Source organism: Carcharodon carcharias, chromosome 9 (genome assembly GCF_017639515.1).
Source record: "Carcharodon carcharias isolate sCarCar2 chromosome 9, sCarCar2.pri, whole genome shotgun sequence".
In the NCBI taxonomy this organism is placed as follows: domain Eukaryota; kingdom Metazoa; phylum Chordata; class Chondrichthyes; order Lamniformes; family Lamnidae; genus Carcharodon; species Carcharodon carcharias.
The window spans coordinates 86,372,639-86,398,209 of NC_054475.1; the positions used below are offsets into that span (position 1 = coordinate 86,372,639).

The following is a 25,571-nucleotide window of genomic DNA, read 5'->3' on the forward strand; positions in this document are numbered from 1 at the left end:
ACATTTTCTAGCTCAGGTTTAAATATGTAATTATTGGAATTCATGTCATTATTACTCCTCCCATTATTTTCTGCTTCATTCTCTGCTTTCATCACAATCCAAAGTGTTAACCATTCAATTAGATTCAATACTATAAGGTCATGAGGACTCGAAACGTCAACTCTTTTCTTCTCTGCCGATGCTGCCAGACCTGCTGAGTTTTTCCAGGTAATTCTGTTTTTGTTTCCAATACTATAAATGTTGTAGTAGCAATACAGGAAAATCTAACAAGTTACTCTCCATGGTCAGGTGGTTTATTTCACTGTGACGTTCCCTTATGTGGTTCTGACCATACTCCTGATCTAAGGTGTTACCCTGGAGGGAGCCGAAAAAGGAATTGAATTCTACATTGGAAGCCAATTGAACTTCTCCAAACTGGCTGATGCTGAGGTAAACACAACAATATATTTGACTGAAGTTCATGTGTGCTTTTTAGTTGAGTTGCTTAATATTTCACTTCATTTTTTGTCTGCTTGGGATTGTCAATTTAAAATCTGAGTATTGTTTGTTTTTTTCCACTTTTAACCAAGAACCCTATTTCAAGTTTTACCAAATTTTAACTGAGAATTTGTAATGAATTCTAATGAGTTAGCTTATGGCTTTTATCACCTTGATGTTAGCCGGAGGGAAGGGATGGCAAGGGCGTGATGGGAAGAGAAGAGATAAGATGGAACTGGATGCGATCGAGTGACAGAGAATGGGATATGGTGGGATTTCACCTTGAAGCCTTGTTTTTCTGAAACTTTGGAAAAGATTCAGTAATAACAAGTTTTACCTAAGATTTTTATTAATCTATGGGTAAATATTGGCCCAACTTTGGCTGTAGCAGGTCAATAAATGTTACTCACTTCTCATTAGACTTGTCCTTATCTGTATAATGACAAAGATATTTAATGCTGCAAGTAGGTGAAAGTGGGATATGGAACCAACACAGCATCATGTGCATCTGGGATCGGAGTGAACATGGAAAGCAATCTTAACTAATCAGATTGTAGTACTATTACATTTACAACACAATGATGGAGACAGAGAAGGAAGTGATAAAGTGGATGAATTCAATGTCCAATCAGGTACACAAAGAGAAATAAAGGGTCAATGAAGAAGAGAGGAAGTGAAGGAAAAGAAAGTCACAAAGAAAAATTGAAATAATTAAAACATTTTCTAAATCTCCACAATTATAACCTGATTTCACAATTGTAATAGCGAATTTTCAGTGCCAGAGAGATTGTCAGTAATTAGCAATTAGCACATCATTAAAAGGTTAATTAGATTTGAAAAAAACTTTTACTTTATTGAAATACAGAAACGTCACACTGGTCAGTATATGTAATTTGAGGCTGACAGACAGATTCCGGTTTCCTGAGGCTAATGTTGAATTGGCGAATATTGGACAAGAACGTTTGGATTTCCGAGTTTAATCTGAAGTTGCCATGAGATTTCTGTACAAATAACAGTGAGTGCTGTTAGCCTCACCATGATTCCCACAGCAGATAACAGGCTTTGACTTTTTGTGACAGCATAAAATGGTCAATATCAAATTGGAGCCCTGTTTTATATCCCTTCCAATTTTGATTCCTATTAAAATTATTTACCCTCTGTTCACACGGTCACAGTCATTCCCTGTGTATGTTGTTTATACTGTGCTTTACAGTGGACAAAAACAATGATAAGGTCTTTATTGATACCGAGATCTGAATTTTGAATTTGGTTGCATTGGAAACGAGTGTTTATTTTATGGTGAAAATCTTTCCTTTGTTGCTGTTTTCAGTAAAAGAATGGAGGTCAGTGTACAAACTGCAAGTAAAAAATCAAATCACTCACTAGAAAACATGGCTGGCAGTGGAAAGCATCGAGGCTCCTAGAGGAAATTTGGTAGCAAGTAGTAGACAAGGAGATGGAATGATGGCCCAGCTATTTAATGGAGACACAGTTGACCTTGTTCAGTTAGCTCACCACTGAGCTGTGGGCTTAATCCATTCCATGGGCTGCATTTAATGTGCCCCTGATGGGCATGTTTTGGACGTTTGACTTTGAATGACAGTGCGGAATGGTTAATATCGAATCAGCACCCTGTTTTACATCCTTTCCAATTTTAATTCTGAGTTACATTACTTACCTTTTTTTACACAATCACAATCGATCCTCAGGAGCTGCCAGCCAATCTGATTGGCTAGCAGCTCCATCAGTCCCATCAATGCCAGGAGTGCATTAGTGGGCACTGCCAGGACTCCAGTGAGGAAGAAGGAGAGGGTCCAATGCATCCTAGAACTGAAGATAGTTCCCTCCTCTTGCTTCCCATCCTTTGAAAAGTTTTTTGCGTAAAAGCAGTTTTCCCACTTCCAATTCTGTATTTTACATGCCCGCCGCGCCCCTCACCAACCCCGGGTGTGTTTTCGGCAGTAGAGACACATGAAATAAGGCGGGTGCATCCCACCCACCATATTTAAATAAATAAATAATCAATGCTCAATTCAGCTTGTTAACAAACCAATTGACCCCGATGATGCGATAACATAGTTGGAGTAGGCAGCTGGGTAAAATTGGCAGCCCACTTCTTTGAAAACTTTTATCAAAGGGTGGGCAGGAAAGGGGTTATCTGTCTTCGGGGGCTGCCCTTTGAGGATCAAGGTGTAGCCTCCTAAGATAGAAGCCCCTTCCCCGCTTGCTCCATCAAACATGCCACCTCACCCCCAAGACCCCGGACTCACCTGGTCCAGGGATCCATTCATCCTTCTTCTTCATCCTTGTTGCAGGCCCAGCAATGCCCACTAATGCGCACTTGGCACAGCCGGGACTGATTGAGCTGCTGGGCGATTGGATTCCCGTCAGTTCCAGAAAGCTGGACTTCCTCCCCAATGAGAGAGCAGGCTGCTATGGAACGGGTCAGCATGCCAACTTTGGATGGGGGTGGGGGTTAACCTTCTGCACCTGCATGATATTCTGCCTTATGTTCCACAAGGTCAATGTAGTTTTATCTGTTAAATGAGTTCAAGTGAAATCTCCCAGTGCTGATTGATTCTCCCTTCTATTTACCAGGTCTGGAAAGATGCTGCAACACAAATTTTCTTTTCTCTTGCATTGGGTTCTGGCAGTTTAATAACACTGTCATCCTACAACAATTTCTACAATAACTGTTACACAGATACCATCATTGCCTGTGTTGTTAATTGTGCTACAAGTGCGTTTGCTGGATTTGCCATCTTCTCCATCCTTGGGCTCATGGTTCATGTACAAGACAAGCCTTTTTCGCGAAGTTGCAGAGTCAGGTAAATGCAGAGTTTGGAAGTTGCTGGAGCAAGGCATCACATGACATGTCTTAGTAGTTAGACTTCTTTATTCAGCCTTCAGTTCATAATGTTTGTTCCGAAGCCCACTAGAATTGTGAGCTGGTAATGAGGACAAGAGGGCTGGGACCCTGGGACCTTCATGAATGGTGGGACCAACGGTAAACATAGTCAATGGGATTTTAGGGTTGAGTACAGAGAATAATGGAGAAGGTGGGTATGTATGGGCAAAGGGCACCCAGGGAATGCACTAAAGGAAAGTTCAGCTTTTTATTCGTTATTGGAATTGTTGCTGGATAAAATTGTTAAGAACTTATTTTGTTTCTGTCTCTTAACTCTGGATTTGGATAAGAGGACAAAGTGGTGATACATTAAAAATTGATTAAATTGTGGGGGATGGTGCACTAACTGAGAGGCGGGGATTAGATCCAGGAGAACCAGGGTCTGAGTATCTGCTCGGGGATAGCCCATCCAGAGTGAAGGGGATCAGATACCTCCACCCATCCTCCTTTTCCTCCTCCTCTTCTCCTTCTCCTGCTCCTTCTCCCAAGATGGCCTCTGAAGTCCTGGTAGCAAGTTGTGAAGGACACAGAATGTTCCTGGTGACTGCATGGCTCTCATTGTAGGCATGGTGTCATCGTATGGTCAAGTGCCAGGGGGAGTCTTGAGTCAGGTGTAATGTGGGTAACCCTGCCACCCAGCAGCCAGGCTCTGGTTCCTCATGGTGGGCCAGAAAGGGAAGGTTTGCTGCTGCCAGGACACTCACAGAGGAATCTTCTGGGCATTGTTCACACTCCAGCTGCACCTTCATTGAGATGATAGTCCTTTGTGGTTTTGATACTTCTCTCTGCTAACATGGAGAACCCGCAGAGCCATCTGTATGGAGTCGATCACACCCTGAACCATGGGAATCCCACAACACTGGGGAAGCCGTGTGCCCTCTCCTCCTGCTTCTCTCTGGTAAGTGAGAATATGATAAACGCCCCTCTGCTGTGTACAGAGTCTGTGTCATCTCCTTAATGAAGTGATGGATGGTGAACTGTGAAATGTTACTAATGTCTCCTGCTCCAACCTGGAAGAATCAGTTGTTGTAGAAACTTAGAGATACAGTGACCTTCACAACCAGTGGCAGCTCTCTCCTCACTCTACTGTGCAGCTGCAGCTAGCATGGTAGGAGGTGGTTCTGTTCAGTCACACCTTCTTGGTGAAACATATGTGTCTCAGACACTGTTCCCAGCTGAGGTGGAGGTAGGAGATGAGTCCCCTGAGGACCCTTGCTGGGTGCAGCCTTCTATTAACTGCCCTCCTCTTCCCCCTGTGCACAGTTTCCTCTCCCTGCTGCCTGTGCTTCATCTCCAAGTCACACTGCTGCCTAACAGGTACTGCAACTATATCCCCATTACTGAAGTAGGCTGTCTCCTAACAGGCCTTCCAACTCCTCTGAGACCCTTGTCAAAATCCAGAGCTGATCCTTGGAAATCCAAAGAGTTTGGGAAACTCCTCCAATAACACTCAACACTGTCCTTCTTCCTTCCACTAACTCTGCACCCTCAAAAGAAAGTCAAAAGCACCTCATTGAAGGGCCTATTGTTAGCTCCATAAATAACATTGGTGATGGGAGTTGGGAAGTGAGGTTTGTCCAGCTGAATATATGATCTGCTCAGAATGCTTAAGAGAGGGCATTACCTGGACCTGCAAGTCTTAAATAGCAGACCCTGTATCTAATGTTGCAATCTGTTCATTCTGAATCAATTGGGTGCATGTCCACATTAGCACCCCTATGTTCACGACGAGTCACATGGGCTGTGCGGGAAGTGGCTGGAAGCATTCCGGCTGACAATTTTTGAGTTTTGTTCTTCCACCAGGTCTAGCAGTGTTATGGAGCCAGACTTTGCAGCCTATGTCTATGGTAAACACCATTATGTTACGGACAGGAGAGAGAGGCAAACTGGGCTTCTTTATTCTTTCACTATCTGTCTGTAAGTGGAGATGTTTTTGTATTATTTTTAAAGAAGGCTGTGGCTTCTTTCACCAAACCTTCAGTTTGTGTGGCTGCATGGCATTGTGGCGGGTGGGTGGGTGGGCAGCGGTGGGGGGTGTGGGTGATTGGTGAGGGTGTTGTTCGCATTTGCACGCACAGGCAGACAGACATAGAGATACACAGACAGACACAGAGACATACAGTCACACTTAGGGGGTAGAAAAGAGAGAGTTTTTACAACTCTGGATAACAATAGCAAAAGAACCTCAGAAATTAATGTTAGTTCATGTAATTTCTAGAGTCCAGAAAGTCAAAGTCCAGAAGGTGTTTCCTTCTTGGCTGAGTTCAGTTCAGATGAGTTCCTGGTTGGAGACAGCAGCACAAAACTCTGTGAAAGCGAATAAGGATGCAGCACCATGAGGTTTCTGTTCCTAGACTGCTTGGCAGGATGTTCAGATGCTTTTAAAATAAAACAGATGATGGCCTGCTGCTTGGTCAGCCAGGAGATCTGCTGGTATTCTTTCAAGTTGGTGTTAAATCAAGAGACTGATTTGTGAGGCTAGAAAGGTAGTATTAAAACTGTCCAAGAGGCTAGAAGTATGGGGTCATGTGATGTGGCCCATTAATGAGTTAATTACAGGTTCACCAGTAGTTTCTGTGCCTCTGGCCAAAATCCATATTTTCCCTTAGGAGTGCTGTTAACACCTCTTCATGTATATTGAATTTTGCTGTCTTTGTCATTGTCATCATCCCAGCTGGGGAGTCAATTCATCTGATAGTCTTCTAGTTTTCTGATTATAATGTGACTTTGCAATGGGGTGTGAGATTCCACAAGGATGAGAGTGGAGCTCTTTTGTTCTTGTAATCTCTGTTGGAAGCTCCAAGAATAGATGGCCAATCTTGTGAGTCATGTGATCTGTAATTGTCATCTTTTGTTTCAGCAAATATCCATTTAAAAATAGCAAAGAAAATAAAGTTTTGTAGTACATAGTTTCTATTTCTTTTCATGTCTTATCGGCAAGACGATTAATTTAGCCATATCAATTGTACCTACTGTTTAGATTTTGGTTTGGCCTTCATTGTCTACCCAGAAGCCCTTGCTCAGTTGCCATGGACAGCTTTATGGTCCTTTTTATTTTTCTTATGTTGCTCACTCTGGGACTCGGCAGTCAATTTGCAACATTAGGTAAGAGTGAATTTACTTAATTTAACTAATTACTTTCTATATTTATAACAGGAAGCTATCTAACTTATTATGTTTATAATGTAGGGCCAGGAATTACTATTGTTGATTTTAGTGCATGAATGAGTAAAGTTTCTTTGTGGCAATTGTCTACTCGCTGTCTAATGGAGCATCAACCTGTTTGAATTCAATGTGTTAATGGCTGCATTAAAGCAATTTTCAGGTATATGTCATCTCAGCATTTGGACTTTCTATTTGATTTTAATTGCAGTGATTTCCAATCTCACTGTTCAGAATATAATTCCTTTCATTGCTCTTTCTCCCACTCACATTTATTCATGTTAAATATCATTTCAGCCACCAGCTCCTCTACTGTGTTATGATAAGAGAGAAAATCCCAAGGGTTTGGAGGCAAAGCATTTTGGTACCAATATTCAAAGAAAAAGGAAGACTTTCAAAATTACAAGAAATATTGAGGAATCAAGCTCCTACCTCATACCTTAAGGACATGGGAGGAAGTCATGGGCCAGAGACTGAAAAAAATAGTGGAAACCCAGGGAGGTCAGTTTGGATTCATGCCTGGAAGAAGCACTACTGATGTTATTTTAATTTTGAGACAGGTGATGGGGAAATATCAGAAAGTCCACTGCAACATGAAGATTGTGTTCACTGATCTAGAAAAGGCTTATGACCAGGAGATGCACTAGAATTCGTGGAGCCCCTGAGAAGTGTTTATGATTATTTCAGGACACGTACAGGGATGCCAGACAAGAGTCAGAAGCAGTGTGCCTGAGAATTAGAGTTTTGAAGGCAAAGTTGGATTATGCCAAAGATTGGCACTGAGCCCCTTCTTCTTCCTGACTGTCAAAGATATTATAACTAAGCAAGTGAGACAGGAAGTGTCATGGTCAATGATGATTGCAGGTGACATTGAGCAATCAGATAGGAATGATGAGAACATAATCAAGCATCTGGAGAGCTGGAGAAATGCACTGGAAGATATGCAGATCAGCAGACCAAGGAGCCAATATACGGACTGTCATTTTGAGCCTAGGGACGAGGATCAGGAGAAAGGTGTAAAGATTATGCATGAAGACCTGGAGAAGGTGAAAAGCTTTAAATACCTGGGTTCAGTGACGGCAGAAGATGAAAGTATGGAAATACAAATTAAGCAATGGATTAGCCCTGGATGGAGTAATCGGGAGAAGTGGGTAGAGTATGAAATGATAGAAAAGTACCACTGAAAGTGAAAGGAAGAACCTACAAGACAGTTAGTAATGAGACTGGCCTTGTTATATAGTGCAGGAACCTGGACGACATCACGAAGAGAGCAACAACGATGGGAAGCTAATGAGGTACAGGTGCAAGGATGGATGTGTGGAGGAATGAGAAAGGATAAAATCAGGAACCAGCACATCAGAGGGTCAATGAAGATTGTGGAGAATTGAAGAAAGTAGCCAAGAAGAGAATGAAATGTTATGGTTATCTACTGTGAAGGAGAGAGAGAAAATGTGGTGAGGTGATTGATGGAGATAGGACTGCCAGGAAGAAGAAGAAGAGGAAGAGGAAGGCCTGAGTCCAAATGGAATGGTGCAGTAGTGAGAAGCTTAAATGCAGTGGGATTGGCAGAGAAATGAGTGACTGACAGGAGGAGATGGAGAAGGGTGATCATCCAGCATTGTGGTGACCCCAAGAAAAATGGGAGAAGCCGAAAGAAGAAGAGTTCCTTTTCCCGCATGGTACGTCCTCATTTTTCTAATTTTTGTGCTCAACTGTTGCAGCTCCAGGTGTCTGACAATAATCATTATACAGTTTGAGGTACATCCTGAGCTGTTTCCCACACAGCAGAGGAACAGGAACAGGATTAGCTCAAATGCATTGAGGAACAGTGCCATCATGATTATGTTACTTGACTAGTCTAGAGACCTTGATAGGTGACCCAGAGACATGAGTTCAAATCTCACCTCAGCAGCCGAGGAATTTAAATTCAGTCAGTTAAATAAACCTGGAATAAAAAGCTGCTCTCAGTAATGGTGACCGTAAAACTAATGACTTGTTGGGAAAATCCATCCGGCATCTAACTCCTTTTTAGGGAAGGAAATCTGTCACCATGTAGGTGAGGCCTACATGAAACTCTAGACCCAGAGCAATGAAGTTGACTCTGAACTGTGCTCTGAAATGACCTAACAAGCCAGTCAGTTGCAGCTAAAGAAGAAGATAAAAATAAAACTGGCCAGACTGCCTGACAAGGACCAAGGCACCTTGAATAACAAAGACACACCCTGCCCATTCAACTCTGCAAATTCTGCCACACTAACATCTGGGAGAGCTGTTCCACAGACTAGTGCAGCAACAGTCCGACATGATCATACTCACCGAATCACAGCTTATAGATAATGTCCCAGACTCATCCATCACTATCCCTGAGATGGTGGCACAGTGGTATGCAGTTGGGAGACATTGGCCCTGAGAGCCCTCAACATTGACTTTGGATTCCATGAAGTCTGTTAGCATCAGGTCAAATATGGACAAGGAAACCACTTTCCAATTACAACCTACCGCCCTGCCTCAGTTGATGAATCAGTACTCCTCACCATTGAACACCACTTGCAAGACGCACCAAGGATAGGAAGGGCACAGAGTGTTTTCTGCATGGGACTTTCAATGTTTAACATAAAGTGTGGCTTGAAGCACCAATTACGTCTTGCTGGCTGTATCCTGAAGGACATGGTGCCAGATTGGGCCCATGGCAGTTGGTGAACAAAAACCCCACTTGACCTCGTCCTCACCAATCAACTTGTTGCACATGCATTTGTCTATGACATTATTGGGAGCAGTGACCGCTGCATAGTCTGTCTGGAGATTAAGTTCCATCCTCACACTGAGGACACCCTCCATTTTGTGTGGCACTATCACCGTGCTAAATAGGATAGATTCAGGACAGATCTAATAACTCATCAACACCACAATTTGTAACCCACATATGCCCCACATATGCCCACACTACCAAGACCATCAAGCCAGGGGATACACCTGATTCAGTGAGGAATATAGAAAAGTGTGCCAGCAGTAGCACCAGGCATACCTAAAATTGTGGTGCCAACCTAATGAAGCTACAACATATGACGACATGCATGCTAAATGGTGGAAACAGCATGTTCTCAAAAGGAATGATCCATCTTGGAATCCTCCTGCGATCCCCTGCATGACAGATACCAGGCTTCTATCAATTCAATTTGCTACAAATTATTCACTTTGTCATGTTTTTATAATGATATAAAGGCACCAATCACTTATAAGGGATTATGTAAAAACGAAGTTGCTTCATTATTTAAACTAGGCACATAAGAACATATATACATAGATAGAAAGCCATGGTTAGAAATTAATTAATAATCTAACCACAGGCTAAAGTGAAACTGAGACCTGATCACATGACACACTTCCCTTCTAGTGATGATATGCTGCTATCCCTTAAAGGCATATTACAACACACTTGATATCAATGGCTGATTGCAGTGAATACAATAAAGGATATGGAACCTGATAGCATCTTGGCCGTAATGCTGAGAAATGTAGTGCTGAGACTTGTGCTCCAGAACTAGATGCACATCTAAAATGTAGACGAGGGGGATTTTTTTCTCTGCGTGTCATTCGTTTCTGGAATTCTCTTTTCCAGAGTGTGGTACTTGCCAAGTCATTGAATATACCCAAGATTGAGTTAGCCAGATTTTTTATTTACAAGGGCTCAAGGGCTATGGGAAGCAGTCAGAATAGTGTAGTTAAGGCCACAATTAGATCAGCCATGAACTTATTGAATAGATCATCAAGCCTGAGTGCCAAATGGTCTACTCCTGCTCCTATTTCTCATACTCTTCTGCTTGTCCAGAGCATGGAGTTTGTCCACTGCTGGTAAGATCCGCCCATGGATAGAGGAATCTGTCCTCATCTACTCCTCTGGTCTGCATGGTTTGGTCTCTCCAGTGGTGGGTTTCTCTGGGACTGTGTAAATTATTAATTAATTACTAACAACATTTAATCATTTTTTTCATCAGAAACAATCATAACCACCCTACTGGATCAGTTCCCTCAGTTTCCACAATCAAAGTGCTTTTATCTGACACCAATTTTATGTTTGTTATTTTATTTCCTTGGCCTTGTTTGTGTAACACAGGTCAGTTGTCCTTTCGTAATTTGCTACGATTCCATATGTAGTCCTGGTTGCAACTAACAGAGAGAAATGCTACTGGATGAAGTAATAAAGTAGTGATGATAGCTTGTTTCAGTTTAAAAACACTCTCACCTCTGACCAGGATGCTGTGCTTGTAAAGCCAGGATTGAAACACACAGCTCTGGTGAACATTTCACTGTGTTACTGAGGGGGTGCTGCATTGTCAGAGCTGGAGACTGTTCTGGCATTCGGTAGTTACAATGTAGTGGGAATATCAAAAGCATTCGGAATGTGGAAATGTATTCCCAAAACTGACACGCACAGACTGATCAGCAGGAAGGTAGCTGGGAGGGTGTAAGAAACCACAAAGGACACAAACAATTTGGATCTGAGGATGAGCAGCAAGTGTGAACATTGTGAATAATGACTGCCTCCAAGTATTCACAAGAGCAACAAGCCCTCTCCGGACAAATATATCCCAAGTAAAATCAATGACTTTCATGTAATTTATGAAGAAGTCAAAGACAACCTAAATGGGCTTAAAGCATGTGGGTCCTCAAGCTGCATGGTGTGTGGGCCAGCGCATTGAGAGAGAAGGAGGAGAACTGTGAAGCAGTGACAATCATTATGATGGAGACAGAGAACACTGGTGTTAAAAGTGGTTACTTGGGGACAGTCATCATTTCATAATTTGCATAATTTCTGCTTATCCTCAGATTCAATTATGTTTGAGACAGAAATTTACCAAAGTTTCCATTATTGCACAGAAAGAGAAAATTTCAAATGATATCCTGCTGCTTTAAAATGCACACAGTGTAAATCTGATTCACAGGCTGATAATAAAGGTGAGTTTCATCTCTTTAACCCAGCTCTGGAGAAGGGTCAGTCAGTCCCACATCATCATTGTAGAGTATTAGCCAAATGGAAAAACATCAGAGCCAACACATACTTCATGAATGATGTAGAAAGAGCTGAGGAAGACCTGAACCAGGCTTAGGAATTGTATTAGACCCAACGCCAAACATGTGCAACCAATGTAGATTTCAGTTTTTTTTCATTCATGGAGTGTGTGCATCCCTGGTTAGGCCAGCATTTATTCCCCACCCCTAAATGCTCTTGAGAAGTTGGTGGTGGGTAAGCCACCTTCATCAACCACTGCAGCACATTAATGTAGCTGATAGGAAGGGAGTTCCAGATTTTTAACCCAGTAACAGTGAACGAATGATGATATATTTTCAAAACAAAAACGGAATTACCTGGAAAAACTCAGCAGGTCTGGCAGCATCGGCGGAGAAGAAAAGAGTTGACGTTTCGAGTCCTCATGACCCTTCGACAGAACTTGAGTTCGAGTCCAAGAAAGAGTTGAAATATAAGCTGGTTTAAGGTGTGCGTGTGGGGGGCGGAGAGATAGAGAGAGAGAGAGGTGGGGGGGGGGGTGTGGTTGTAGGGACAAACAAGCTGTGATAGAAGCAGATCATCAAAAGATGTCAACGACAATAGTACAATAGAACACATAGGTGTTAAAGTTAAAGTTGGTGATATTATCTAAACGAATGTGCTAATTAAGAATGGATGGTAGGGCACTCAAGGTATAGCTCTAGTGGGGTTTTTTTTTATATATAATGGAAATAGGTGGGAAAATGAAAATCTTTATAATTTATTGGAAAAAAAAGGAAGGGGGAAACAGAAAGGGGGTGGGGATGGGGGAGGGAGCTCACGACCTAAAGTTGTTGAATTCAATATTCAGTCCGGAAGGCTGTAAAGTCCCTAATCGGAAGATGAGGTGTTGTTCCTCCAGTTTACGTTGGGCTTCACTGGAACAATGGAGCAAGCCAAGGACAGACATGTGGGCAAGAGAGCAGGGTGGATTGTTAAAATGGCAAGCGACAGGGAGGTTTGGGTCATTCTTGCGGACAGACTGCAGGTGTTCTGCAAAGCGGTCGCCCAGTTTACGTTTGGTCTCTCCAATGTAGAGGAGACCACATTGGGAGCAACGAATGCAATAGATTAAGTTGGGGGAAATGCAAGTGAAATGCTGCTTCACTTGAAAGGAGTGTTTGGGTCCTTGGATGGTGAGGAGAGAGGAAGTGAAGGGGCAGGTGTTGCATCTTTTGCGTGGGCATGGGGTGGTGCCATAGGAGGGGGTTGAGGAGTAGGGGGTGATGGAGGAGTGGACCAGGGTGTCCCGGAGGGAGCGATCCCTACGGAATGCCGATAAGGGGGGTGAAGGGAAGATGTGTTTGGTGGTGGCATCATGCTGGAGTTGGCGGAAATGGCGGAGGATGATCCTTTGAATGCGGAGGCTGGTGGGGTGATAAGTGAGGACAAGGGGGACCCTATCATGTTTCTGGGAGGGAGGAGAAGGCGTGAGGGCGGATGCGCGGGAGATGGGCCGGACACGGTTGAGGGCCCTGTCAACGACCGTGGGTGGAAAACCTTGGTTAAGGAAGAAGGAGGACATGTCAGAGGAACTGTTTTTGAATGTAGCATCATCGGAACAGATGCGACGGAGGCGAAGGAACTGAGAGAATGGGATGGAGTCCTTACAGGAAGCGGGGTGTGAGGAGCTGTAGTCGAGATAGCTGTGGGAGTCGGTGGGTTTATAATGGATATTGGTGGACAGTCTATCACCAGAGATTGAGACAGAGAGGTCAAGGAAGGGAAGGGAAGTGTCAGAGGTGGACCACGTGAAAATGATGGAGGGGTGGAAATTGGAAGCAAAATTAATAAATTTTTCCAAGTCCCGACGAGAGCATGAAGCGGCACCGAAGTAATCATCGATGTACCGGAGAAAGAGTTGTGGAAGGGGGCCGAAGTAGGACTGCAACAAGGAATGTTCCACATACCCCATAAAGAGACAGGCATAGCTGGGGCCCATGCGGGTACCCATAGCCACACCTTTTATTTGGAGGAAGTGAGAGGAGTTGAAGGAGAAATTATTCAGCGTGAGAACAAGTTCAGCCAGACGGAGGAGAGTAGTGGTGGATGGGGATTGTTCGGGCCTCTGTTCAAGGAAGAAGCTAAGGGCCCTCAGACCATCCTGGTGGGGGATGGAGGTGTAGAGGGATTGGACGTCCATGGTGAAGAGGAAGCGGTTGGGGCCAGGGAACTGGAAATTGTTGATGTGACGTAAGGTGTCAGAGGAATCACGGATGTAGGTGGGAAGGGACTGGACAAGAGGAGAGAGAAGGGAGTCAAGGTAACGAGAAATGAGTTCTGTGGGGCAGGAGCAAGCTGAGACGATCGGTCTACCGGGGCAGTTCTGTTTGTGGATTTTGGGTAGGAGATAGAAGCGGGCCGTCCGAGGTTGGGCGACTATCAGGTTGGAAGCTGTGGGAGGGAGATCCCCAGAGGAGATGAGGTCAGTGACAGTCCTGGAAACAATGGCTTGATGTTCAGTGGTGGGGTCATGGTCCAGGGAGAGGTAGGAGGAAGTGTCTGCGAGTTGACGCTCAGCCTCCGCGAGGTAGAAGTCAGTGCGCCAGACAACAACAGCACCACCCTTGTCAGCTGGTTTGATGACAATGTCAGGGTTGGACCTGAGAGAATGGAGTGCAGTAAGTTCAGAGAGAGACAGGTTAGAATGGGTGAGAGGAGCAGAGAAATTGAGACGACTAATGTCGCGCCGACAGTTCTCAATGAAAAGATCGAGAGAAGGTAAGAATCCAGAGGGAGGGGTCCAGGTGGAGGGAGAATATTGGAGATGGGTAAAAGGATCCGTTGAACTGGGAGAGGACTCCTGCCCAAAGAAGTGAGCCCGGAGATGAAGACGGCGGAAGAAGAGTTCAGTATCATGCCGAGCCCGAAATTCATTGAGGTGAGGGCGTAAGGGTATGAAACTAAGTCCTTTGCTGAGCACTGAACGTTCAGCATCGGAGAGGGGAAGGTCAGGGGGTATAGTGAATACACGGCTGGGGTTGGGATTGGAAGAAAGGGTGGGGACGGAGGGACAGGCAGGGGTGGAGGGTCCTAGATGGGTGTTGGTGTCGATGAGTTGTTGGAGCTTGCGTTCCTTAGCACTTGAGAGAAAGAGAAAAAGTTTCTTGTTGAGGCGTCGGATGAGCCGAAGGATAAAATGAAACTGGGGGCACGCGCCGCTTTGAAAAAGGGTACGGCGGTGCTGCTGGAGGGAGAGGTCGAGTGTGTTCATATGGCGGTGCATGGCACAAGTGTGGATTTCAGAATGTGACGGGAACAGCAGTCCGAGAAACGTTTTATGTCCCGGAGATACCTGTAATCCTGGGTGGGTTCGAAACATGAGGGGTGGAATTTCAGTTGAAATCCACGTGGGGTAAGTCGGAGACGGAGACAGTCACTGAGAAAGGAGATATGGCTGTGAAAGCGGGTTTTAGTAAACACCTTGTCAAACACTAGGAGGGAAATGGAAAGCAAGGAAGGTGAGCAAGACAACAGAGAGATACGGAAATCTTGTCGCAGAGAGGAACAGAACTTCTTCAAGGAGGTAGGCATTTCTTGAAGAGCAGCGGCAGTCAATTAAACACAGAGATAAAAACAAAAAAACTGCGGATGTTGGAAATCCAAAACAAATATTTTCAAGTCAGGATAGTGTGTGAATTGGACAGGAACTTGCGGGTGGTGGTGTTTGCATATGCGTAGTCCTGTGTTCTTCTAGGTGAAAGGGAAAGCAGAGATAGAAAGGACTGTTACTGTTGAATGCGCCTTGGCGAGTTGATGTGGAGGGGGTGAATGTTTAAGATGCCGCATGGGGTGCCTAACAAGTAGGCTGCTTTGTCTGATCATATTGAGCTTCTTGAGGTCAGCAGTAACAAAGCCAAAAAGGCTGTTCACCTACACCACCACAACAGTAGGATATAAATCAGAGGAGGTGATCATCAAACTTTACAGTGCTCTGGTCAGACCCCACCTTGACCACTGCATCCAGTTCTTCCAAAGAGAGACAGACATTCAAACACTGGAGGCTGTGATGTGAAGAGCCACACGGCTGATCCCCAGTGACAGGATTTTGAGTTATGTGGAAAGACTGGAGAAATTGGATATGTCAGCCTGGAGATCGGGCACCTGGGAGCTGAATGTAAGTTTGCTAAAGATTTTAGAAATAGCTAATCTATGGAGCTAGGGAGCATGTCTTCAAAGTAGGAAAGGTAATTTTAGAACTGATATCAGGAAATTCTTCAACACACAAAGAATGACCCACATGTGGAACTAATTTCGTCATCGAGAAGTGGAGGATAATGTTTTGACATCATTGAAGAAACATTCACATTCTACAATGGCGGGATGTTAGAATCTCAGTAATGGCTGAATAAAGATGGACTGAATGGCCTTCCAATTCTTATGCTATGGTCTCTAAGCTGGCTACTGCATTCACCTACATAACCATCATAATGGAGCAACATATGTCAATTGAACCAGAAATGGCAGATGCAATTTAATAAAGGGAAATGTAATGTAAAATTCAGCAGAGGGAAAGCTGAGTATGTGGAGTATGTGCTAAATGGGAATGTGATTGAGGTATTGAGAAGGGAGAGAGATCTTGGAGATTTTCATGGACATGTCACAAATATCATTACCACAATGTTGCCAGGCAGTTAAAACAGAATACAAGGTACATCAAAGAGCTTAACATATAAATCCAGAGAGGTATTTGGTCCTAGTGAGATCACATCTGGAGTACAGCATGCAATTTTGATCTCCGTATTTAAAAATAATGTTTAGTTATTGCGGGAGTGCCGAGAACTACAACACAGTTGATGCCAGGACTTAAGGGAATGATGAAAAATTGAGCAGACAAGTTAGAATTGGGTTTTTGGTAATTGAGTAAAAGCATTTTTTTCAATCCCATTAAACCCTTATTTTGAATGTTAGGGTGTTAAGGTTTTCCCATGTAACATTTTCTAACTTTTTATTTAATTTTAGGCTGGGATTTACTGGATAAATTTACTGGATCATTTCTGTGCAGGATTGATCCTCATTATAACTGCTCTGCTAGAACTCATCGGTCTAAGCTGGATTTATGGTAAGTAAAACAGGAAAAAACATAAACAAAATCAATTAATTACATTAAAATTTTCTTGTGTGGATCTCCCTGTCTCTTCAGATAATATATGACAAATGAATCAGCTGATATGATGTAGATAGTCCTTCACATCTGAAGGTGATGGGAATTCAAGTTCTGTCCTTAATTGTCAAAATCTTTTCCTATTTGGTGGCAGAAGGACAGAAAAAAAACCTTTGCATCTTTCAGCAGTGATACCTGCATACGAGGTGACAGTTGCTTGTTGTTGGGGTCACTTTGGCTGCAGCATTTTCCTCAATTGTTGATGGGGAAGTTGTTCAAACATTTCCAACCTGGGTTTAACAGTTTAGCACTTGACTCAATCAGTTACCAGTTTCTCCCAACTCTCAAGGCAGATATAACAACAGGACAGGTCTAGCTTCAGTGTGTTCATGATATTTCTTCTGACCTCCTGGGATCCATTTGCTCTTCTTCAATTCCTGACAAAAGACTCACTTGGATTGTCCATCTTCCCCATTCTGATAACAGGGGCCTGTCCATCTCAACACAGATCTGAAACATAAGCCTTGTCTCGAGTGAGTTCTTCCCCAGAAGGAAAAACAGCTCAGACCAGCATTCTTATTTCCCAGTTTTTACTGGTGTTCCATTTTAAGGCATACAAGACCAGTCAGACTGGACCCTCAGCTCAGAAAGGAGGGAGGGAAATGAGGAGAGCAGTAGTGATAGGGGATTCGATAGTTAGGGGGACAGATAGGAGGTTCTGTGGGAGAGATCGAAAATCCTGGATGGTCTGTTGCTGCCCTGGTGCCAGGGTCCATGATATCTCGGATCGAGTTCTCAGTATTCTCAGGAGGGAGGATGAGCAGCCAGATGTCGTGGTCCATGTAGGGACCAATGACGTGGATAGGAAGGAGGAGGAGGTCCTGCAAAGAGAGTTTAGAGAGTTAGGTAGTAAGTGAAGGACAGGACCTCCAGGGTTACGATCTCAGGAGTGCTACCCATGCCACGTGCTAGCGAGGCTAGAAATAAGAGGATAATGCAGCTAAATACGTGGCTAAGGAGATGGTGCAGGAGGGAGGGTTTGATGTTTCTTGACAATTGGGCTCTGTTCCAGGGAAGGTGGGACCTGTTCTGACAGGACGGTATGCACCTGAACTGGAGGGGGACTAACATCCTTGCAGGTAGGTTTGCTAGTGCTGCTCCGGGGCATTTAAACTAGATTTGCAGGGGGAGGGGAACCAGAGTGTCAGAGCAGATAGTGAGGTGGAGGAGGATAAAGGTCAAGCGAGGAATGCATGTATAGACAGAAATCAAGGGTCCGTACGTGATAGAAATGTTCTCAGGTGCATCTATTTCAATGCAAGGAGTATTGCCAGAAAGGCAGATAAGCTTAGGGCATGGGTTGGCACGTGGGATTACGACATTATTGCTATTAGTGAGACTTGGTTGCAGGTGGGGCAGGACTGGCCGCTCAATGTTCCGGGGTTCCATTGTTTCAGACGTGGCAGAGGGGGAGGGATGAAAGGGGGAGGAGTGGCATTACTAGTCAGGGAAAATATCACAGTTGTGCGTAGACAGGACAGCCCGGAGGGCTCGTCTACAGAGGCCATATGGGTGGAACTGAGGAATGGGAAAGGTGTGACCACACTAATAGGGTTGTATTATAGACTGCTCAATAGTCAGAGAGAATTGGAGGAGCAAATCTGTAGAGAGATAGCAGACCGATATAAGAAACAGAAAGTTGTGATAGTAGGAGATTTTAACTTTCCACATATTGACTGGGATTCCTATACTGTAAAAGGGCTGGATGGCTTGGAGTTTGTCAAATGTGTTCAGGAAAGTTTTCTAAATCAATATATAGAGGTACCAACGAGAGAGGATGAAATACTTGATCTCCTATTAGGGAACCAGACAGGTCAGGTGACAGAAGGATGTGTAGGCGAACATTTTGGGTCCAGTGACCACAATGTCATTAGTTTTAAGCTAATTATGGATAAGGATAGGTCTGGTCCTCGAGTTGAGATTCTAAATTGGAGAAAGGCCAACTTTGTGGAAATGAGAAAGGATCTAGGAAGAGTGGATTGGCGTAAGTTGTTTTCTGGCAAGGATGTGTTCAGTAGGTGGAAGGCATTCAAAAGTGAAATTTTGAGAGTGCAGAGTTTGCATGTTCCTGTCAGGATTAAAGGCAAAGTTAACAGGCATAGGGAACCTTGGTTTTCAAGGGATATTGGCAATCTGGTTAAGAAGAAGAGAGAGGTGTATAGCAGGTATAGACAACAAGAAGCAAATGAGGTACACGTAGAGTACAGAAAATGTAAGAAAATACTAAAAAAGGAAATCAGGAAGGCAAAAAGAAGACATGAGGTTGTTTTGGCAGATAATGTGAAGGTAAACCCGAAGGATTTCTACAAGTATATTAAGGGTAAAAGGATAGTAAGGGACACAATTGGTCCCCTTGAAGATCAGAGTGGTCATCTATGTGTAGAGCCTCATGAAATGGGGGAGATCTTAAACAGTTTTTTTGCAACAGTATTTACTCAGGAAACTGGCATAGTGTATAAGGAAGGAAGGGAAACAAGCAGTAGTTTCATGGAACATATAGAGATTAATGAGGAGGAGGTGCTTGCTGCCTTACAGCGAATAAAGGTAGATAATTCCCCCGGGTCTGACATGATATTCCCTCAGACCTTGAGGGAGACTAGTGTAGAAATTGCAGGGGCCCGGCAGAAATATTTAAAATGTCCTTAGTCACGGGTGAGGTGCCGGAGGATTGGAGGGTAGCTCATGTTGTTCTCTAGTTTAAAAAAGGCTCCAAAAGTAAACCAGATAATTATAGGCCAGTGAGCCTGACGTCAGTAGTAGGTAAATTATTGGAAGGTGTTCTGAGAGATAGGATATATAATTATTTGGACAGCCAAGGGCTGATTAAGGATAGTCAGCATGGCTTTGTGTGTGGTAGGTCATGTTTAACGAAAATTGTAGAGTTTTTCGAGGAGGTTACCAAGAAAGTAGATGAAGGAAAGGCTGTGGATGTTGTCTGCATGGACTTTAGTAAGGCCTTTGACAAGATCCCACATGGGAGGTTAGTTCAGAAGGTTCAGACACTTGGTATCCATGGAGAGGTTGTAAACTGGATTCGAAATTGGCTGTGTGGGAGAAGACATAGAGTGGTAATGGATGATTGCTTCTCAGACTGGAGGTCGGTGACTAGTGGTGTGCCTCAGGGATCTGTGCTGGGACCATTGTTGTTTGTTGTCTATTACAATGATTTGGATGATAATATGGTGAATTGGATCAGCAAGTTTGCTGATGACACTTAGATTGGAGGCATTGTGGACAGCGAGGAAGGCTTTCAAAGCTTACAGAGAGATCTGGACCAACTGGAAAAATGGGCCAGAAAATGGCAGATGGAATTTAATGCGGAAAAGTGTGAGGTGTTACATTTTGGAAGGTCAAATCAAGGTAGGCCATACGCAGTAAATGGTAGGGCACTGAGGAGTGCAGAGGAACAAAGGGATCTGGGAGTTCAGATACATAATTCCCTGAAAGTGGCGTCACAGGTAGACAAGGTTGTAAAGAAAGTTTTTGGCATAGTGGCCTTCATAAATCAAAGTATTGAGTATAGGAGTTGGGATGTTATGGTGAGGTTGTATAAGACATTGGTGAGGCCAACTTTGGAGTATTGTGTGCAGTTCTGGTCGCCTAACTACAGGAAGGATATCAGTAAGATTGAGAGAGTGCAGAGAAGATTTACTAGGATGTTGCCGGGTCTTAAGGAGTTGAGTTACAGGGAAAGATTAAACAGGTTAGGACTTTATTCCCTGGAGCGTAGAAGAATGAGGGGAGATATGATACAAGTTTACAAAATTATGAGGGGTATAGACAGAGTAAATGCAAGTAGGCTCTTTCCACTTAGATTAGGAGAAATAAGCACGAGAGGACACGGCTTTAGGGTGAAAGGGGAAAGGTTTAGGGGGAACATTAGGGGGAACTTCTTCACTCAGAGAGTGGTGAGAGTGTGGAACGAGCTACCATCTGACGTGGTAAATGCGGGCTCACTCTTACGTTTTAAGAATAAATTGGATAGATACATGGATGGGAGATACCTGGAGGGTTATGGACTAGATGCAGGTCAATGGGACTAGCGGAATAATATTTCGGCACAGACTAGAAGGGTTGAATGGCCTGTTTTCTGTGCTTAGTGTTCTATGGCTCTAGACCAGTATTCTTATTTCCCAGTTTTTACTGGTGTTCCATTTTAAGATATACAAGACCAGTTCAGACCAGTATTCTTATTTCCCAGTTTTTACTGGGTCTTTTTTCACTTCTGGGTCGGGATTTGTACAAACATTTTACTTTCACAGGTTATCAGGTTGATGATGGGGAACAATTCACTGTGAAATCCTGCATGATCCTTTCTCTGATTTAACCTGTTCATTAGTGACGCCCAGTACAAGATAAACTTCTACAGTAAACAAGCTGACCTGAAGACTGGACAAACCAAGTGACTGTGTCTCTGCTTTCTTGCTGTCCACAGGGGTAAACAGATTCATCAAGGACATTGAGATGATGATTGGGGAAAGGAATTGGCTCTTCTGACTGTGGTGGAGAGTGTGTTGGATTTTTTCTCTCCATGTCTGCTGACAGTAAGGAGATGTTACGTCTTTTGGTGATTAAACTGAAAATAATCAGCGCAGATAACCTTTCATTCTTTATTTGACCTGGTTTTGTGCATTCATTTTAGGTAATCTTAATCTGGTCCTTAGCAACATTCATTCCACCAACATATGGATCTGTTGAGTGCCCTGTCTGGGCAATAGCACTTGGCTGGTGTATGATAATCTTCTGTATTATATGGATCCCCATTGTCACTATTGTGAGAGTTGTCCAAGCTGAGGGCTCCACCTTGTACCAGGTAAGGAAATCTTTGAATGATTGTTGCAATATGCCTAAAATGCCATTCACTATAAAGGAAATGTGTCATGCGAACCCGTTTTAGTTTCACTTTTGCCTTTAAACGAAGCATGCATGCACACACAAAGATGCACACACACACATGCACAAAGCTCTGATGTCTTCAAGCTTAATGTCTCTGTATAATGTTCCCATGTGCCTAGCCTTGATAAGTGAACCCACAGCATGTTTACCCAATCCCTTATGAGTGATTGGAGCTGGGTATCATCAATGTACATGTGAAAACTGATGGATAATGTGCCACCTCTAAACTGGACAATGCCATTGCTCTTTTGGCTGGCCTCCTATCTTCCACCCTCCATCAACTTGAGTCAATCCAAAACTCTGCTTCAAGTATTTGAACTGGCACTAAGTTGTGGCCATTCTTCACACCTGGTCTTGTGGACCTACATTGATCTTTGGCAATGCTTCAGTTTTAAATTCTCATTCCTGTTTCAAATATCCCCAAGCTCCTGCTAGCCCCTACATTTGTAACCCCCTCCAGATATACAAGCTTCTCAGGTCTCAGAGCTCCTCCAAATCTGGCATCCTGCACATATCTAATTTTAATTGTTCCACATTGATTTTGTAATGGTGTTAATTACAGAACGTGTCTGTTAAGGAAGTCCTCATAGTCCTCTGTATGTTAATAGCAAATCTTTATTAACTACTTGTAACTATATACATATGTATAGTGAAGGGTACCTGCAAAGAGCTGTGTCCACGTCTAAGCCTTAACACATCTCTGGCCAACACCACCCTGACCTGAGGTCTGGGTCATGTGCCTTCTTACATCACTATGCAGTGCTATACCCAGTCCCATGTTAACCCTATGTATATACCAGACCCCTATACTACAATTGGCAGATGTGCTTTCAACTACCTGAACCCTAAGCTCTGGAATTCCCTCCCTAAACGCCTTTGCTTCTCTACCTCACTTTCCTCCTTTCAAGATGCTTCTTAAAACCCATAGCTGATGAAGATTTTGGTTGTCTGCCTTATTATCTGCTTCTGTGTCTTAGAGCAGAAATTTTCGCTCAGCGGGTGGGCGCACGCCCAACCTGCTTGGGCGTGAAATAACGTACATTGATGTCGGCTGAGCTTGCCAACGTCAACACACAGTCGCACGATAGTTCGGTTGGCCGGCGTGCACCTGCGTTGGCAGCACACACGCCGACAATTAAAAGGCCTGTTAAGGCCATTAAACAATCAATTAAGCTACATTTTTCACTGCCCGTCCAACCTAACAGTTAGTGGGCAAACAAAAAGGCTAAGTGGCCTTTGCGTTATTTTGGAAACTTCATCTGTGGGCGGCGGGATGAGAGTTCCAAAGACAAATAAAAATAAAATAAAAGTTTTACAACTAAGTTAATAACATGTCCCTGCTCATATGGCAGGGTCACATGAGGGGACATGTTTTATTTCATTTTTATTTTCTTTATTTTTTTTTTCATATCTCTTCATCTCTGTGCCTCAGTGTTACAACCCAAGATTTGGTAAAGCTGAGTTATTTAAAAATTCCAGAGGGAAACTTTAAACAACTGTCATAACCTATATTTTTAAGTGGTATGTTTGTGATGCAGCTCTAAATTCAGTAATCAGACCATCAGTTCTCGAGAGGTGTTATATTAAGCTAAATGAAACATTTTATTAATTTACTTAAGTTAGATATATACACATGGCTACAAATTACTACGATCATAAGTGTTAACAATTTCCGAAACTAATCTCCACTAAGGCAACAACAGCCCATAAACTTAAGCAGACACCAGGCAAAGCATTTTCACCTTACAAATTCAAAATGAGGTTCTTTTCAATTTGGTTCCTGTGGAGACAGTTGGAGGCTTACAGCTGCTTTGATCTTACATTATCTCTGCCCTGCACACAAGAAAATTGCTATCGGTTATATCTAGCATATCTCGTTGGATATAAACTCTCATTGTATCACCAGCCTCTTTGAACTCCACTTCTTCTAACAATAAAACCCTATTCATAGTACCATTTTTATTAGTAATATAAACATTGCTCGGCCTCCAATAGCTAGGTGCCAAATTTCACCCCACTTCTTGAATGTTCTATTCAAAAAATGCAAATGCACTCTACCTCTCTTATATCTCAAAACTGGTATACATCAAAGCACCCAGACTAGCTGCTTTTAATCCAATTAAGACACACCCACAGACTAACCCTCTATTTTAAATAAAATAATTTCCAATAATATTATTTACATTAATAGGTTCATGACATTCAGGGAGATTATGAAGCGCAAAGTTTGCACTTGGCCTGCTCACCCTCCCTGCGCCCTCACCCCATGCACAGACAGCGCTCAGCACTGCCACTTACGTTTCATGCTGGGCAGGCCTTATTTGGCCCGCCAACGTGAAATCACGGTGTGGTGCCGATCGTGGGCTGCTGTCGACTTCCCGATCACCCCCACCAAGGCTGTCCACCAAAGGCAAAATTCTGCCCTTCATGTCAAAAATATTTATTGATAACACTCTTGTTTAGAATCTTCGAACATTTTACTACATTAATGATGCTTGTTAATGCAATTTGTTGTTTGCAATAGGTTCTTTGCTGATTAGAGTCACATGATTACGGCTCAGAGCAGTTAAAGATTTTTTTAAAATTCAGGAAAAGTGGTTGTCACTGGAATGTTTGGCATTTTATTGCCCATCCCTATTTGGTCCTAAGTAGGTTTTTGCGGGGCTTTGTTCTTGAACCGCTTTAGCCTGTATTGGGATCGTGCTCTCAAAGTGCCAACAGTGCACAATGTGTCTCCAGAATGAACAATCTGAGGATACGTAAAAGCTAATTATAATAGATTAGTGATGTGTCCTCTGTCAAATACGGGTATTTTAGATGTGGAAGCTATTTCATTCAACAAATGCTTAAATTGATTTGGCAGTGCCTGGAGCAAAATGTTTTCAACAGTGATTATTTTGATGTAATACACATTTTTCAGTGTCTCTCACTGCCAGTACATTGCCTTAGAGATTAGAATTCAGACATGGGAGTATAATCTCTTTGATAAACATACAGACTAAATATTTTTAGGTATAATATAAATTTCTATGTGTTGGATCTAACTGCTGTTTAATCTGATTAGGATCACAAATATTTTTTTTTTCTAGTTGAATGATAATGGTTGGTTAAAATCCAGCAGAAATAATTAAACTTTCATTTTTATTTTCACAGAAAATTTCTGCCGCTTGCAAATCAGCTCCTGATTGGGGTGCGTACTTGGAACAGCAAAGGGAAAAGGTACAGGCACAGGCCTGATTCTACAGAAGCCTCTAACTGTGTGCAACTTCTGACCACTCCTGAGATGTAAAATTTTGAGGGAAAATTTCTGCTTGGTGAACAATTTTCCTGTAACTCCACCACCATTCTGACATACTCCACTCTAGCTGCAAAGGAGCAGTCAATAATTCCACCAGGACCCAGATACAACATTGTCTGAAGTTTCCTCTGCCCACTTCATACATGGACATCAATTTGAGGCAGAATATGGTGGGGTAGAATTCCTGAGCGTCAGAGTTCCTGTGTCATGAACCTTCAGTCGTGCTCCTACCTGAGACAATTCCAATCACTGTACATTGTGGACAAGAGCTCCTGCTCTCCCAACAGCTCCTGTCTACAGTATGCAGTGGCTGGGTTCTCTCTCATTAGCCACAGGATTGACACAGAGGGATCTGATCCACTTTGATTTTTGTCACCCAGAGTTCATGTGTAATACTGCTGGTCAGTGTGTCTGCTGACACAGTTCAATTAAAGCTTGTTGACTGGTTCTAACTCTCCCCAAGGAACTGAATGACCAGACCATTAAAAGGCATTTGATGAATTACTTGCTGCTCTACTTTTCAGGTTGCAGCTAGCATTCTTTGTGCTCATTTCGTAGATAGTTTACTGTGTTATAATCTGTAAAACTGCACTGTACATAGATTTAATCACTTTAGAAC

The 25,571-nt window shown here is 43.2% G+C and overlaps 1 pseudogene; it reads left to right on the plus strand.

Annotated features, from left to right (window-relative positions):
* The window catches only part of LOC121282440, a 34,649-nt pseudogene extending 9,708 nt beyond the window's left edge, over positions 1 to 24,941 (plus strand).
* The last annotated feature ends 630 nt before the right edge of the window (positions 24,942 to 25,571 follow it).